Raw genomic sequence first — 18,454 nt, 5'->3', positions numbered from 1 at the left:
TTGTGTGGTCTTGCTATAGAAGGCAAAAATTGATAGATATGTTGAACGCTTGCTTCCCCCAACATGTGAGGCAGAAGTATTTTGTAGGTAACAATGCCTCGAGTGCTTTAGATGTTAAGATACTCAGAATTCTAACCGCCTTTATGGCATGGCAGGTATACTATCACAAGAAGACTGTGAGACCTGGCGGTAGAGTATGGCGGAGGTGCCGCACGTGTCCGACGATGTGGCCAACAAGCCTATTTTTTTGAAAAACCTACGGATAGTGTGGGCAAGGCACCCCCATTTTGATGCTAGCAACACAATACTGGTGGATGACTGTAGATACAAGTCGCTGAAAAACGACTGTGAGAATTGTCTTGCCATTAGATCATATGAACCTCTAGTGGTTGAAAAAGATTACCCTTTTTACCTGCTAGACCGTATTTTTCCCTGGTTGCAAGGATGGATACACGATCGGTATCCAACAACATACACTTGAAAAAACCTAAATTTTGACACACAAGATGATGTCTCTGCATACGTTGCTGATTACTTCATATAGATGGAGGGGTACTCTTACATATTAGACCCCCCTGACCTACGAGATTCCTAAAGTGTTGTACTTGGTGCACTTGTGTATCATGTCACATTAAATGTAATGGAGATTCCTGAACTTTGGTACTTGAACCAAATTTGTATCGTGTCGTGCACATTTATAATCAAAACCCACTATTTTTGTACACTGCCTTGGAGCTTGAGCTGTACTGTCTTTTTTTTGGTGTTGTCTAGTAGTTTCTAGTCTAAAAGCATCTTTTTTAAGATCCCTGACATTAATGTTAATACAATGGTATCAGTAAGTACCAGTACTGTGTATATCTGGGTGTTACACAGTACCTGATTTGGTACTCACACTACCAACTTTTGGTACTTCCAAAGTACCAAATTGTCTGTTTGGTACTTGAATTGTACTGTCTTTTTTTTGTGGTGTCTAGTAGTTTCTAGTCTAAAAGCATCTTTTTTAAGATACTTGACATTGGTATTAATACAATGGTATCAGTAAGTACCAGTACTGTGTGTATCTAGGTGTTACATAGTACCTGCTTTGGTACTCACAGTACCAACTTTTCGTACTTCCAAAGTACCAAATTGTATGTTTGGTACTTGAACTGTACTATCTTTTTTTTGGTGTTGTCTGATCCCTGACATTGGTGTTAATACAATGGTATTAGTAAGTACCAACACTGTGTATCTGGGTGTTACAAAGTACCTGCTTTGGTACTGGTACTCATAGTACCATCTTTTGGTACTGTTACTCATAGTACCAGCTTTTGGTACTTCCAAAGTACCAAATTTTTTGTTTGGTACTATTTTCTCTCTGTTATTGGTACTGTTAAGATTGTGTTACAGTATCTAGTTTGGTAGTCTGTAGTAACAACATTGTATGCCAAGGTTTCTTCATCATTAATAAAGATATTTCTTTTAGTATATCATTTTCTCTCTCATACATTTCAGTTATATACTTGTCATTCTCACATATGGTACAAAGATCCCTTCACTCCCCTATTTTTCACATGGTATCAGAGTGAAGGGAAAGTTTTAAGAGACAGTGAGTAATTGGAGACCCTATTGTGCATACTTGTATTTGGTAGCCTAGGGTTGCAACTTGGATACATGGTCTTGTGATTATGGAAAGTTGGCTAAAGTACCAAATTTTGGTACTTCTTGTCATTATTTTGGTACTGGTTACTTTTGGTACTGGTTAGTATTATTTTAGTTCTGGTTAGGGGCAACTCTTAAGAGACAATTAAAAATTGGAGGCCCTGCTCTGCATACTTGTATTTTGGTAGCCTAGGGTTGCAGCTTGGATCCATAGTCTTGTGATGATGGAAAGTTGGCTACAATTCCAAAGTTTGGTACTTCCTAGCATCACTTTGGTACTAGTTAGGACTCTTTTGGTATTGGCTAAAGTACCAAAGTTTGGTACTTCTTGGCATCATTTTGGTATTGGTTAGGACCCTTTTGGTTAGTATTATTTTGATACTGGTTAGTGTCAAGTTTATGCATATCCAGGCACTTATTTTACATCAATCTCAAGTACTAAACAGAGGAAGTGAAGGATAGAAAGAACAACAATAAACCATGAGGACAACAAGATATATCCAGGCACTTATTTTACATCAATCTCAAGTAATTACTGAACAGAGGAAGTGAAAGATAGAAAGAACAACAGTAAACCATGAGGACAAAAAGATATATCCAGGCAGTTATTTTACATCAATCTCAAGTACTGAATAGAGGAGGTGAAGGATAGAAAGAACAACAGTAAACCACGAGGACAAAAAGATATATCCAGGAAGTTATTTTACATCAATCTCAAGTACTTAATAGAGGAGGTGAAGGATAGAAAGAACAACAGTAAACCATGAGGACAAAAAGATATATTCTGACCAAGAGGAAAAGCATGGACTTGCCCACTTAGGGGTTTTGGCATTGTATAACTTCAAGTATCATGGATGCACCATCATCACTATCATCATCATCATATGGCATGCTATTGTATATGTTTTCATATACTTCAATAGATAACTTGAATTGATAGAGACTCCAACAATAGGCTCCATTGGGAAACGTATGGCCCTTACAAGATGTGAGTAAGCTATATGTATCAAATTTTCCTTCGACTTGGCCATAGTAAAAACCTTCAACAACCTTCCCGCCTCTAACAATCTTGTTATGCCACATATCCTTTAGTGATCTCACCGTCTGGTACAACTCCTTCATACATTTGATAAGGTAGAAGTCCTCTTTACTCTCGGCTGCTTTGACTGCAAAGTTATCCCCAATGGACAACATTTCACATAACATTTCAGGGCTTCCTTCAAACAATGGCGGTTAGAAACTTCGCTCATCGGCACAAAATCTGAATATCTATCATCCTCCTCATCATCCTCTTCATCGTACCTTCCTGTATTTATAGACTCCGGTAGTGGTTTGATGGAAACATATTTCCATTCTTCTATATTTTTGCATCTTCTCCATAGACCACTCATACATGGATCACAGAAGCATGAAAGGGTTCAAAAGCGCACATGACACGGTTTGTCCTTTGAATACCCATCAGCACAATGAAATGAGCGGGAGCCCACAATGCGCTCACAGTCCCATTGGAGATCGCGTTGCATATCATCCATGCCAATAAGCCAGAAGACTCTCTGTGTAGTACACTTGTGAGACTGATCTCTTGGCTGAAATGTTGTGTTCAAAAAATTCACCACATCAGCCGCACACTTCATAGGCTAGCCATCTGGTTTCAATTCCTCACGTGTCAAGGTTCTCTTCATGACTGCCCCTGCTGTTGAGATGTCGAGCTCTACACCTTGAGCTGGCATCCACTACGGGTCTTGGCCGCTTACGGCATTTACTCACTAGCGCGTTAGGTGACCGACACGGAGGATCTCTGCCAGTGATTCTACAGCTGGACTACACTTATAGTGCCAGCCTAGTACGCTTCTAGCGAGTTCACACTCAGTGACCGCATGTACATATGTGCTACTTTTCAGCTTTAGCACTTAGTCATTTTGTACTCTCTTTTCTGTGAAGAAGTAGAAGAAGCTTTCCATCTCTGTGTGCTTTGTGCTTGTCTTGTGTAGCTCTCTTGCATCCTCATTCTTTACATGGTATCAGAGCCTGGTGCAGGCAAGAGAGGCTAAGAGAGCAAGAGCATCACAATCCCTTCGTTCGCAATCCACGACCAGATGCCGAGTTTTTCGCACAAGTTTCTGAACAGGTCTCCAAAGTGCAGTATACAGAGATTTACTGTACAAGTACAGTGGTTGTATGTACACTTAATTGTGGACACTCGTTGAGTGTAGAAAGCGTTACAGGAACCACGATAGCAGGTTCAGCAGATTTGCAGGTTTTTGCAGATTGCAGCTATTTTGTCTTAGTGCTTCAAGATGTCTGACGGTTTCAGTCAGATTGTTACTGAGAAGCTTGAGAAAAATAACTACCATGCATGGAAGTTCAGAATAACAAATTTCCTAACAGGAAAAGGTTATTGGGACTATGTAGAAGGAGACAATGAAAAGGAACCAGAGATTCCCGAGGCAAATGCTACAGCAGAACAAAGGAAAGCTTTGAGGGACTGGCAACAAGGCCAGAGCAAAGTGATGTATTGGCTTTCTATGAGCATCATAGATGGCATGATGGGCTATCTACAGGATGCTGAAACCCCCGCCATTGCATGGAAAAACTTAGGCAGAGTGTTCGAGGTGAACACCAAGGCCAGGAAGCTTCAACTAAAGTCGGAGCTAAATCAGGTTAAGAGGAACAACCTCTCCATCAATGATTATGCTTTGAAGATCAAGAGTATCATTGAGGCTCTTGGATCTATTAAAGTCTCAGTGGAAGACGATGACATTGTCCGTGCATGTTTGGATGGTCTAGGAGATGAGTATGTACATTTTAGGTCTTCCATGAATACACGAGACGACATCCCCGTGTTCCAAGATTTGATTTCTATGCTTATTCTTGAGGAGAAGAACCTTGACACATCTTCTTCTCATGGCAGAAATAATTCTGAACAGGCCTTCTATTCTAACTCCAACAGAGGTAGAAGTAGAGGTCGTGGTCGAGGCCCAAGGGGTTGCAGGGGCCAATTTCTGGAAGCTCAATCAAATCAAAACAATACAAGTGGCAGGGGAAACCAGTCTCAAGGCAGGGGGAGTCAAAGAGGTCGTGGTGCAGGATCAAGCAGACAGCAACATACTCCAGATAGTAGAGAATGTTGGACTTGTGGTGAAAGAGTTCACATATCACGTGACTGTCCAAAGCGAAAAGCAAGTAGAAAGAGAGAACAGGGCAACTATGCATCTACTAGCAGAGATGCAGATGACAGCAAAAACGAGCGCATGTTTGTTATGCAACATGTAATGAATACAATGACTGCAGAGAATTCCACCCAAGATGATGTTTGGTATGTGGATTCAGGTGCCTCTAATCACATGACGTCTCATGGAGAGTGGTTTAGAGATATACGCAAACCAGATGTGTCAGGCTATGTGCAGACAAGAGATGACACAGCTCACCCCATTGCTCATGTAGGGGACATACCTCTAAATACGAAGAGTGGGAAATCAAAGTACTTAGTAGATGTACTTCATGTCCCAAACATTACAAAGAATCTTGTTTCTGTTGGACAAATGGTTGAGCAGGGTTTGCAGATTCGCTTCAATCCAAATGGCTGTTATGTAGAAGATTTCCAGAATGGCTGTAAGCTGATCACAGAGGGCAAATGTGTGGGCAGAATGTTTACGCTGAATGTAGACATGCCTGAGGTAAAAGCTGCATTATTTGCACAGGGCACAGGTGTTGTGGCTGATGTTGACATTTGGCACAAACGCATTGGCCATGTCAATGAGCAGAGATTGCGCAGCATGCAATCAAAACAGATTGTAAAAGGTTTGCCCAAATTCAAGGTGGATGGTATGCATAAAGTGTGTGCAGCATGCCAGTTTGGAAAACAGTCAAAGGGCTCATTTCCACATGAGCGCAATGTATGTAAAAAGCCACTTGAGGTGGTGCACACAGATGTTTGGGATCCAACCGATACTGCAAGTATACATGGTTGCAGGTATTATGTCTCTTTCATTGATGACCATACAAGGAAAGTATGGGTCTACTTCATGCGTAACAAAAGTGAAGTGTTTGGTCACTTTCAAGACTTCAAAGTCATGATTGAGAAGGAGACAGATATGCAAATCAAGACATTGAGGTCAGATGGAGGGGGAGAGTACTTCTCCAATGATTTTTCAGATTTTCTGCGAATGCATGGTATACACAGGCAGTTTACATGCAGATATACTCCACAGCAGAATGGGGTCGCAGAAAGGAAAAACAGGCACATTGCAGAGGTTGCACGTGCATTGATGAATGAGAAGAACATGCCTCATCATTTCTGGGCTGAAGCTGTAAATACAGCTGTGTACATTATGAACAGGACACCTACAGCTGCGGTGCATGATGTAACACCTGAGGAAAAGTTTATAGGTACAAAGCCTGATTTGGCACACTTGAAAGTGTTTGGCTGCATAGCTTACGTGCATGTACCAGATGAGTTGCGTAGGAAATTGGATCCTAAAGCAGAGAAATGTATTCTTGTGGGATATTCCCTTGAACAAAAGGGGTACAGGTGCTACAATCCTACTACACGAGAATTACGAGTGAGCAGAGATGTAGTCTTTGATGAGATGAGCAGCTGGTACAGTAATGCACATGGCACTATTGGGGCTGATGTAAAAGATGATGTGGTTGTACAAAATGTGAGGCCACAGTCACAGGTTTTGAGTGGACCACAAGAGTCCTCTTCTCGTGGCTCTGTTGAGAAACCATGGAATGGTAGACTACATACGCAGGTTACTCCACCAACAGGTACAGGGAATGTATCACGAAAAGGAAAGGAAAAGGTTGATGAACCTCCCTTTATGGTTGATGCATCATCAGGTTTTTCACATGTAAACATGGATTCAGATGGTTCTGAACAAAGTCTTGATGAGGAATTTGGAATTCCGGCTGTCAGGACACCTGGTGTAAGGAAAGTACAAGAAGATGCTAGAGGGCAAAGGAGTGACCCAGGACCGCGCAGATCTAATAGAGTCAGAAATCCAGTTCAGAAATTGACTTATGATGGGTATCTAGCGCATCACCAAGCCTACATGGCTAAGGTGATACAGGATGTGGAGCCCACATGTTTTGAGGATGCAGTTGGAAATGTGCATTGGGATGATGCAATGAATGAAGAGATGGCTGCATTGGAAGCAAATGACACATGGGAGTTGGTGCCATTGCCAAGTGGCAAGAAAGCTATTGGCTGTAAATGGGTGTATAAAACCAAGCATAAGGCTGATGGTAACATTGAGCGTCACAAGGCAAGGCTGGTCGCAAAGGGTTATGCACAGACGTATGGCATAGACTATGAGGAGACCTTTGCTCCAGTGGCAAAGATGACGACAGTGAGAGCTGTCATAGCAGTGGCTGCATCTAGAGGATGGATTATGCATCAAATGGATGTAAAGAATGCCTTCTTGAATGGTGAGTTGCAAGAGGAAGTGTATATGGATCAGCCACCTGGTTATGTCGATCCAGGTTACCCAGATTATGTATGCAGACTTCTCAAAGCTTTGTATGGTTTGAAGCAGGGCTCTAGAGCATGGTATGACAGGATTGCCAAGTATCTTGTCAGTATTGGTTTTAGGAGAGCTCATGCTGATCATTCACTCTATGTACGTGAGAGTGATGTGGGGATTGTGGTCATTACCATATATGTAGATGACCTTATTATTGTTGGTGACAATGCTATGGAGATTGACCATGTGAAGGGTCTTCTCAAACAGGAGTTTGAAATGAAAGATTTAGGCGAGTTGCACTACTTTCTTGGCATTGAGGTGATCAGGACTCCAGAGGGTGTATGGCTATCACAGAGACAGTATGCTTTGGACATGTTGTCAAAGTATGGTATGGATGATTGTAAGCCAATTTCTATTCCCTTGGATGTGAATGCAAAGCTGAGTGCAGAGAAGGGTGATGTTGTTGAGGATGTCAACATGTACAGGAAGATTGTGGGTAGTCTAATCTACTTGACTATCACGAGGCCAGACTTGAGCTACACAGTAGGCTTGGAGAGTCAGTTTATGCAACTTCCGAGGAAGCCACATTTGGATGGAGTACGACGCACACTTAGGTATGTGCAAGGTACTCTTGACTACGCATTGTTCTATGCAGCAGATGCACCATTAGCATTGTATGGGTATACAGATGCAGATTGGGCAGGTAGCATTGTTGATAGGAGATCTACGAGTGGCTTCATGTTCTCTTTTGGGAGTGCTGCTGTTACTTGGAGCAGCAAAAAGCAGCCTACGGTTACTTTATCGAGCACAGAGGCCGAGTACAGAGGTGCAGCAGTTGCGGCGTGCGAGGTAGCTTGGCTACGCACATTACTTGAGGACTTGGGAGTGCAGGTGGACCAACAGATTTTCATCCATTGTGACAACCTCAGCAGCATGCAGTTGGCTAGGAACCCAGTGTTCCATGCCAGGACCAAACACATAGAGGTCCATTACCACTACGTTCGAGAGCGAGTGTTGGCGGGCGACATCGACTTGGTCTACGTCAGCACAGAGGAGCAGATAGCGGATATCTTTACCAAGGCCCTCGGAGCTGAGAAGCTTCGACGTTTCCGGACTATGCTTGGACTCTGCGACATGCAGAGCTCGAGGGGGAGTGTTGAGATGTCGAGCTCTACACCTTGAGCTGGCATCCACTACGGGTCATGGCCGCTTACGGCATTTACTCACTAGCGCGTTAGGTGACCGACACGGAGGATCTCTGCTAGTGATTCTACAGCTGGACTACACTTATAGTGCCAGCCTAGTACGCTTCTAGCGAGTTCACACTCAGTGACCGCATGTACATATGTGCTACTTTTCAGCTTTAGCACTTAGTCATTTTGTACTCTCTTTTCTGTGAAGAAGTAGAAGAAGCTTTCCATCTCTGTGTGCTTTGTGCTTGTCTTGTGTAGCTCTCTTGCATCCTCATTCTTTACACCTGCCCCATCATGCTCTCCTTTACCATGCCCGACTGCTGAGAAGTTATGCATCATGTGCAAGCCTATCATCTGATAGTACATGGCCACAAAATGGTAAGGTCTATGTGCTTTGAATTGTGAATCCGTACCATCTGACCACACCCAATGGTGCTACAAACAATGTCCTTGCTATTTCAACCACTGCCATGAAGCAAGAGACAATGTTGCACAAACAATGTATCATGCTGCTTGTCATCGGATATGTAAAAGTGCAGCGTCTTTTGAACACCACCTGCTGCATTTCTTACATAAGTGATGTGCACAAGTATTGTGACTTGGGTAGACCACCAATGCATTGATTGAATCTCATTCTGAATTTTAAAAGAATTTCTCTGCAAAGTCAATAACTGATACAACGACATTGCTAGGAAACTTGAGCAAAAAATCCTTGAATTGTTGGGCTTGCCAACAAAAGACAAAGTTGTGCTTGATGAAGCTTGTCAGGTGGGCTGAAAACAAGCTAAGAAAAGCAACACTTTTCATCCATCGCACAATCAAGTACTTTCTCTTCTTCTCACTCCCACCTGCATCAAGTCGTCCTATTCCAACATCCATGAAGACCTTCACAGACACCTCCGTGGTATCCCCTGCTATCTCATCGGGACAAAATGTCAACTTTCATACACCACATTGGGAGTAGTCCCCCATCAAGCATTTCTTGGCATGGTATTCACTATCTCTTGGCTTTGGGCACCTGATGGATTCCCACATACTAGTGATGTGCTTACATACTACCTGGTTTGCAAAACACTCTCCTATATCATCACTTTTACAGCACATGGAGCAAGTGCAAAGGTGACCTTTCCCATGATGACCAAGTTTGTTTTGCCGCATCTGATTAAAAGCCTCTTTGAAATAGAGTATCTGCACATGGGATACACAGCAGCATGTATACCACTCTTTCAACTTCCGAACAAAGTACGGCTTTAATGCCTCAAAGCATCTAAGGGACACAATCATTATAGGTTGAGTCCTCTTGAATCTTTGTTATAGCTCTACCTATGGAAAACCAATACAATAAGAGTTAGAAAATTCCAACATCATGCAAATGGTAAAATGTCACTAATGTGCAGTAGTACCAAAATTGGATGTATACAGTACCAAAGAATGTATTGTAGAACCAAAATTGGATGTAAGTAGTACCAAAGAACCAAAATTGGTTTTAAACATTATCAAAGATAGTAATGTACCAAAAGTGGATATACAAACTACCAAAGCTTGTACCGTAGTACACAAATAGGTTGTAAACAGTACTAAAGATAGTACTGTAGAACCAAAATTGGATGTAAAGAGTACCAAAGATTGTACTATAGAACCAAAACTGGTTGTAAACAGTACCAAAGATAGTAATGTACCAAAATTGGATGTACACACTACCAAAGATTGTATTGTAGAACCAAAATTGGTTCTAAACAGTACCAAAGATAGTAAAATACCAAAATTGGATGTACACACTACCAAAGATTGTACTGTAGAACCAAAATTGGATGTAAAAAGTACCAAAGATTGTATTGTAGAACCAAAATTGAATGTAAACAGTACCAAAGATAGTATTGTAGAACCAAAATTGGATGTAAACAGTACCAATTTTAGTAATGTAGAACCGAATTGGGATGTAAACAGTACCAAATATTGTACTGTAGAACCAAAATTGGTTGTAAACAATACGAAAGATAGTACTATAGAACCCAAATTGGTTGTAAGTAGTACCAAAAATTGTACTATCTGTCTGCTTTTGACTCATTTTAGAATTGTTTGCAGAAGAGTACCCATATGGAAACTTTGCAAATGCTTTGGTGATAAACAAGAATGTTTTGGTACTATTACAGGGAATAGTTTTGGTACTGCACAAACTTTGGTACTACACAAGTAGGCTTTGGTAAAATAGAGTGAGGCTTTGGTACTAAAGATTGAGGCTTTGGTGCCTATAGGGACGGAAAAGGTATTATACAGAGACTTTGGTACTATACAGATAGGCTTTGGAATCACTAGTATGCAGCAGACTACCAAATTTGGTACTGCACACGGGCTTTGGTTCTTTACAGGATAGCTTTGGAACTACATAGGAGTGCATTGGTACTGTATATAAACTTTGTAAGGTACTGTATACCACCACTACCATATAGTAGACTACCAAATTTGGTACTGCACAAGGGCTTTGGTTCTATAAAGGATAGCTCTGGAACCACCCAAGAATGCATTGGTTCTGTATATAACCTTTGTAAGGTACTGTATACCACCACTGCCATATAGCAGACCGCTAAATTTTGTACTATCTTGACCAAATCAGCCTTAAGAATCACCAAATCAATTACAATTGCTAAGATTTGTTGGTACCTGATGTTATGAGCGCGTACAGAGCTAGAAGAGATCAAGAGGAGGTGCTCACAATGTACAAGAACTTGGACTTGATGATAAGCTTAATATTGATTACAAGACTTAATACTTTCTTAAGAGAGCTAGATACAAGACTTGGATTACATGACTTGAGTACAAGACAAGGACAAGACTTGAGCATAAGAACTAGAAGAGGGATTTCCTCATAGGAGGCTCATAACTGGTGTTGGCAAGACTGAGGGGCTTGTGGCCCAAGATACCTATTTATACTAGTGCTTGAGGAGGTTACTTGAGGAGGTTTCTAGGTTCTTGTTGAGGAGCTTAGAATCTTCTAGAACCTTCTTGATGCTTCTAGTTCTTCTAGAACCTTCTGGATCCTTCTTCAACTTTCTAGAGCTTTCCAAAAACTTCTAGATTCTTCCGAGATCTTCTCAAAGCTTCTAGAAACTTCTTGATCCTTCTAGATCCTTCTTCAACTTTCTAGAGATTTCCAAAAACTTCTAGATTCTTCAGGAATCTTCTTCAAGCTTCTAGAAACTTCTAGATATTTTTAGAACCTTCTAGAATCTTCTAAATCCTTCTAGATTCTTCTAGAGCCATCTAGTGATGATGTAGGCGATGACACAAGTGATGATGCAAGTAGCGACTGATTCTCAAGCATCCATGACATTACCCCCTCTAGCAACGAGTTCCATGAGGAGCAGTGGTGTTCCTTGATTGGGGCTTCCCAGGTTTGTTCACTGACATCATAGCTTTTCCAATGCACCAAGTATTGTAACCTGCCACGCGAAACTCGAGAATCTAGGACTTTCTCGACCTCATATTCGTCATGTCATTGAATCTCAACCGGAGGAGGTGGTTGTAGGGCTCTTCCTAGGACCTTAGATGTGTGACAAGGTTCTAGGACTAAGACATGAAAGACCGGATGGATTTTCATGGATGATGGCAAATGGAGTCGATAGGTGTCTGGATTGATTTGGCAGATAATTTTAAACGGGCCAAGCCTTCAATAATCAAGCTTTTGACAGGGACGAGATGAACAAAGATCACACCAGAGGAGACACACTTTATCCCCTTCTTTGTATTTTGGATGCTGCATGTAATGGAGATTTGCACTTTCCTTATACTTGGATTGAGCTTCTTTGATATGAATTGTAAGTTCTTTGTCAATTGCAGATAATTGTTGTGTAAGATGAATAGTAACTGGATTCTTGACTTGATGGTGTTTGTGGATATCTTGTTTAGGATGTTGACCATAATTAGAAAAGACTGGAGTGTGACGGGTGGAAGCATGGAAACTGTTATAATAGGAGAATTCTACTATCGGTAGGAGCTCCACCCAATTATCCTGGTGATAATTGATAGTACAACGGAGATACTGTTCCAAAACTTGATTTACTCTCTCTGTTTGTCCATCACTTTGTGGGTGATTGGCTTAGGAGAGGTTAATTTGTACTCCGAGTAGCTTGAATAAGCTTTTCCAAAAGCTAGATATGAATTGTGGGCCTCGATCAGAAACTATTTCATCTGGTAATCCGTGATAACGATAGATATGATGTAGAAAGAGTTTGGACGTACCTTCGCCGGTGATGGTTTTAGTTACTTGATTTTGTTAACGAGAGCACCTGCGGACCTGCAAAGAGATCCAACCTTCTGTCATGTACCAAGAGTAAGGACTTGGCAAGCGCATGAGGCACTAATACAGAAGCGGCCAACCTAGCTTAACTACGAAGAGATTGCTAGCTCCAGATTAGGGATCCGCGACAGAGGAATACATGGTGAAAACCCTAAAGGGTGCCATGTCATTCTTCAAGAGTCTACATGATCTATCCTGTACAATGTTATATAAAATCTGTTGAATGCTGCTTACTTGCATCGAAGTATTTCATGAGCTAGCAAGCAAGCGCCCCTTGGATGTCATTCCTCGAGGGTAATAAAGATTTGTGCTATGATCTCAGTGGCCAACCTTCCGAAGAAGTCCTCTATGGCTTCTACACCAGATTCTTTCTACCTTCCCACATTATACTGGCATTCGAGGAAGCGTTCTACACGGATTCTTCACTTGGAGAACAAAGATATTTGCGCCAGTCATCAGCAATTCAACCTCAAGGTTTGTAGACTACGCAGTGGTGGAGCTAACGAACAAAGTAACTATGCAGTTTCTGCAAGTGCCAGATAAAGAAAGGAAAATCAGATACCAAAAGTTACTAAATGCGCTTAAAGACCACCTCGCCAACCACCAGCCAAAGACTATTTCAGCCTAAAAAGTTGTGTCAGGGGACAACATAGACGAGGAGGGGGGAATGTTAGCAGCAAGTTAGCACGGATACCACAAATACCATTTTTTAGAGTTCTCATTATAAAACACTTATTATTTTTGATAAATCGAGAATATTTTAACTCCTATTTTCTTGGATAAACTCTATAATTAATGAGCCGGTGCTACAAGCTTCCAGATTGTATCAACCTGTCATTACCCATCTTTGGTAGAACTCCCAGATATTAGTTTTGACCACCAAAAACCTTGGCTAAGGTATAAAAGCCAATTTTTGTAAGTTATTTTCAAGTTTGGATAATGAGATACACAACGTGAGCTAACGACGCTCACTCCTCTCCTTCTCGCGCTTCCTTCCCTCCCCGGTTCTCACATTCGAGTCGCGTTTGTTGCATTGCAACCGCAAGTAAGAGCTCTACCCATTGACGTAAGCTGTTCATAGTAATTGGTAGCTTTCGGCGTCGTCGACCCATGGCCTAATTTCATCATAACTAGGAATTTACACTTTCAAATAAAAAATTAAGCATAGGCAGGGTATTGGGACATCATTGCTAAGCATTTAGATGCATTCTGGGTCGAAAACTACTAGGTAAAAAATCCACTCCTGTTAATAATCGCAATTTTAGAACTTGACCTAAGTGGGGTTTGAGACATAAGCATGTGCACGTAGGTCTTATAAACATGTCCTAGAAGTTTCGTTACGTTTGGATGTTGTTTGATGTTATAGTGGATGTGATTTGTTTGCCAATGAGCGATTAGCTTTTGGTGATTTCAGTCACTTGAGTGTAGCTTGAGTTAGATGCGAGTTTCTAGTTGTTTTTCTGAGAGATTGATAACCTCTTGTATCCTCTATGCACTAGTCGAGTCAGCTTCATCCCATGGATTGACAATTTAATCGTGGTTCTTGCTAATACTGCAATAAAATAGGATGGTGAGGTTAGACATGCGTCCCACACATGATGAGGTCCGTGTGCACAATTAAGGATTTTGTATCACATGAGTACAATAGGAACATTCAACTCTTTGTAGTTGGAGAGTTTATGAATGGAGGTTGTGGATAGAAGGTTTGCAAGCTGACAAGGGTACAAGGATGAGAATAATCTCTAATAGGAGATTTATGCATCGAAAGTTGTGTATGATCCCAACAAGTCGAATCTTGCATAAGTGTTTTTTCTTACCTTTGAAACGTACTAACAAACAAGTGATCTATGAAATGAGTGACATTATTTTTAGGAAGCGTTTACGTATTACAGCCCGCGGTTACCCAGGATGTGCTCGACCGTGGATGGAAAAGGGGGATGTAGTTTTAACTGTAAGTCACTCTCCTGACATTGGTCCTTCCTCTAAGATTGTTGTGGTGATCGACGTCGACAAACAACAACATGCTATCAAAATTGGAATCTTAAAGAAGGAACCATTCAACGAGTATTGGGAGCTTCGATCAAAATGAACACAACTCTTGGCATGAGTGGAACATATGTTTAAAAGTGTTGCAAGGATGGTCTCAAGTGTCTAATGTTGGACGAGAGGACGGTATTTTTACTTGTTGGCTTCCACGAGAGGAAATGGTTTCTTTTGAAGAAGATTTATAAGGAGATTTGGATGATGAGTTGTACCTTTTTGTAGAACGTTTAAACTTATTTGGATATACATGGTAGAAATTAATCAAGAGTTTTGTATTCGGCTTGATCTTATAAATATGGTCTTTTGTATTGCAATATTTCATTTGCATTTATGTCTATCTTCATTTTCATGTGATGTCATGTTATTAAGTGTATTCAAAATGATAGAAAAATGTGTTAAAACATAATGAATTCACAAAATTTTCTCTCTTTGTTTTTTATCAAAATGTGTGATACATCATTTGAAGCTTTGCATCCCTACTATTTGTGAAGCTGGTTCTCTAGCTTGATTTGCTTTTCATCTTTAAAGTTTGTATGTGAAAAGTGCACCTTTGAGAGTGGCCTTGTAATAGCTAAAACATATCTTATAATAAATTTACCATGTTTTACAAGCTAAAAATTTTAAGGTTTCACTCTTACTACCGATTCTACACTTCATAAACATGTATCATATTCTTCGTACTTAGCATTTATATTTAAAAGGTAAAAAAATGTCAATTTCTAGTTCATTTTTTTTGTTGCACCTCCACACAAAGGCCACATTCACTGACAATATTATTGTAGATGCTTAACCCACATTACTCCAATTCTACTTTTCCACCACACCCACCAGGAATTTCAACTTGGTTATTTATTGGCACCCTCAATGTAGAGCTATCTTTTTTAAGGAAACCTTTGAGCTGGTTGTGAATTAAGCTAATCCAGCTTCATCAAGATCATGTTGGGGTATAAAGCCCAATGTGGTCGTCCAAGTAAGTGGGCGGGCCGCCAGGTATGTACACATATTCTTTTGTAAAAACCTAATAAGAACTCACTATGCTCTACACATTACAGTAGAGCGAGTTAACCATATCGTCGTGCTCTTCTTCTCGCACTCTCTCTCGCGTCACACTTCCGCTCGTACTCCTTCAACTGGTATCAGAGCTCAGATTAAGGCTCGAGGCAGCACTGCAGGAGGCTAGAGTCACCAGCTCAGATTGGAGTGAAATTCGACAGGTGAAGACACGGCCCCAAATCTTGTGGGAGATCCCGTAGGCCTTGGTGTTCTCAGAATTTCATTCTGAGGTCATCTCGGCCACCGTTCGGCTTCGAAAAAGTTTTGCGCAGGCCATTTTCGACTACGTGGTCTCGGCGGGTGCAGATCCAACTCTACAAATTTGGGGTTTTGGCCTACGACTGCAGGTGCTGAGGATATCGGCACTCCTAGAGTGCTGATTTGTGGCTATCTACACATCGAAGGACGGCTCACAGTTCTTGGAGGCGTGTCACATACGACACGGACGCATCTACACACAGAGTGTAGGCGACATCCAATAGTTCATCAGGTAGCTCGTGTTTGCTGCTTGATATTCCAGATTTCATCCTGACATTGCAGGTACTTCCACATGGGATGTATTGTCAGAGATGATGTATGTCTGTTGAGGGTTTGCTGGCTGTGAGTCACGCAACAAACAACCGCCGCAACGGTTATAGCATATAGTGGGAAATTTGTGGATGTATGACTTTGTGGGAAGTCTATGTACTGTCAGATTTACTGCAGCCTTTGTTGAGGGTCGAGTGAGGTTTTATTGAGCTGGGGGATTCTCGAATGTTGAGATCCTTTCGGTGATACAGGTCTTGGAGCGATCCCTCGAGCACCCTTAGATAGGTAGCTAGGATGTATTGACTGTGAGTTACACAGTTGGGATTGCATCTTTGCTTTACTGCCATTGAAGCATTGTCACAGTCTATGCTTACAGGACAATGACAGGACAGTGAGAGACAGTACAGGTGCCAGACAGGTTTACCCGCAGCTTACAGTGTCAGAGAGACAGTGTTTTTTGAGCTGTTTTTGGTCTGTTTGTGAAGTACACCAGAGCCATTTTACAAAGAAGACTTTGCCGAAATTTATGCAGAATATGAAGCTTTCTTGGTTCATTTGATAGGTTGATATTGGTTCAGAGGTCAGTTTATAAGGGAAAATTTGCCGAATTTTTCCCAAGAAAGTAAACCACTGTGAAGCGTAGCTATGGCTGGATCACTAGACACTGCTCTTTACAATATCAAGAAGCTGGATGGAACCAATTTTCCATTGTGGAAGAAGCAGATTTGGCACGTGTTGGTACAAAAGAAGCAGATAAAACCTATAAAGCTCAAGGGGATAAAACCAGAAGATATGGACAAAGATGAATGGAGAGAAATGGATGAATTGGCACTTTCTACCATTATGCTGACTTTGGCAGAAAGCGTTTACTTCAATGTAGCAGACGAGATGTCGGCTTATCAAGCATGGATAAAGCAGAGTGCAGCTTCACAGGTATACTTGCTTAAGAAGCTTGTTGACTTGAAGATGAAAGAAGGGACCCCTATGTCCAATCATCTAAATGAATTCAACACTATCTACAGTCAGTTGTTAGCTCCAGGTGTCAAGTTTGATGAATCTGTTAGAGCTATGTTCCTGTTGATCACATTGCCGGAAAGTTGGGACACTTTTCGCACAGCTTTGAGTAATTCTGCACCTTCAAATGGTTTGACCATAGCGTGTAGAATGCAGTCTTAGTTGTCAGGGGAAGGACCAAAGAAAAGTACAAAGGTGGAAAGAGGAATCAGTCTCGTAGCAAGTCCCGCAGTGCTAAAGGCAAGAGTGACATAGAATGCTACCATTGTGGCAAGAAGGGTCACATGAAAAGAGACTGCAGACAATGGAAAGCAGAAAAAGGCAAAGAGAAAGGTGAAGACCATGGTAAGAAGAACAAGTCCTTAGTGACTCGATTCCAGAAATAAATGTGACAAACATTGTTGCAGAGGATGACAGTCTAGTGTCAAGAGACATCTACTTCTTGAAGAATCCAATGGACTCAGCACTTCTTACAATATCTGATGGAAATGCACTGAGTGACTGGATTATAGACTCAGGGGCATCACTTCATGTGTCTCCAAACAAGGAGTGGTTTACCTCTTATGTGACCACTAAAGATCATGTTCGGCAAGGCAATGGGCAGACATGTGAGATCTTAGGTGTTGGAGATGTTCAATTGAAGTTTCAGAATGGCTCTTCTTTCACGCTGAAGAATGTGAGACATGTTCCCGCAATTACAAAGAGCTTGATCAGCACATGTTTACTTGATGATGCTGGCTATGTCACCACTTTTGGACAGAACATGTGGAAGATATCCAAGGGTTCTATGACAGTAGCACATGGAGTAAAGTCTGGAGGACTTTACATGATTTATGTATCAAATGTCTCTAAAAATGTAATCAATCTAACCGAGCAGCCGAACGTTTCTTTGTGGCATAGCCGGTTAGGACATATGTCCAAGAAGGGAATGGAAATCTTGTCTCGTTCTGGTTATTTTCCTGGATTTTCATTTAATGATTTTGAATTCTGTGAACATTGTCTGTATGGTAAGCAAACACAACACCCACATAAGCATAGAAGCAGTAGAAGAGATACACAGTTGGCACTTGTTCATAGTGATTAGTGTGGACCTATGCCTAACCTATCTCAAGGGGGAGCTTCTTACTTTATGACATTTATAGATGATTACTCGAGGAAAGTATGGGTTTACTTTCTCACGCACAAGGATGAAGCGTTTAGCGTTTTCAAAACGTTTGTGA

Source organism: Adiantum capillus-veneris, chromosome 27 (genome assembly GCF_014529385.1).
Source record: "Adiantum capillus-veneris isolate H3 chromosome 27, ASM1452938v2, whole genome shotgun sequence".
In the NCBI taxonomy this organism is placed as follows: Eukaryota; Viridiplantae; Streptophyta; class Polypodiopsida; order Polypodiales; family Pteridaceae; genus Adiantum; species Adiantum capillus-veneris.
Note: the sequence above shows the minus strand (reverse complement) of the source record.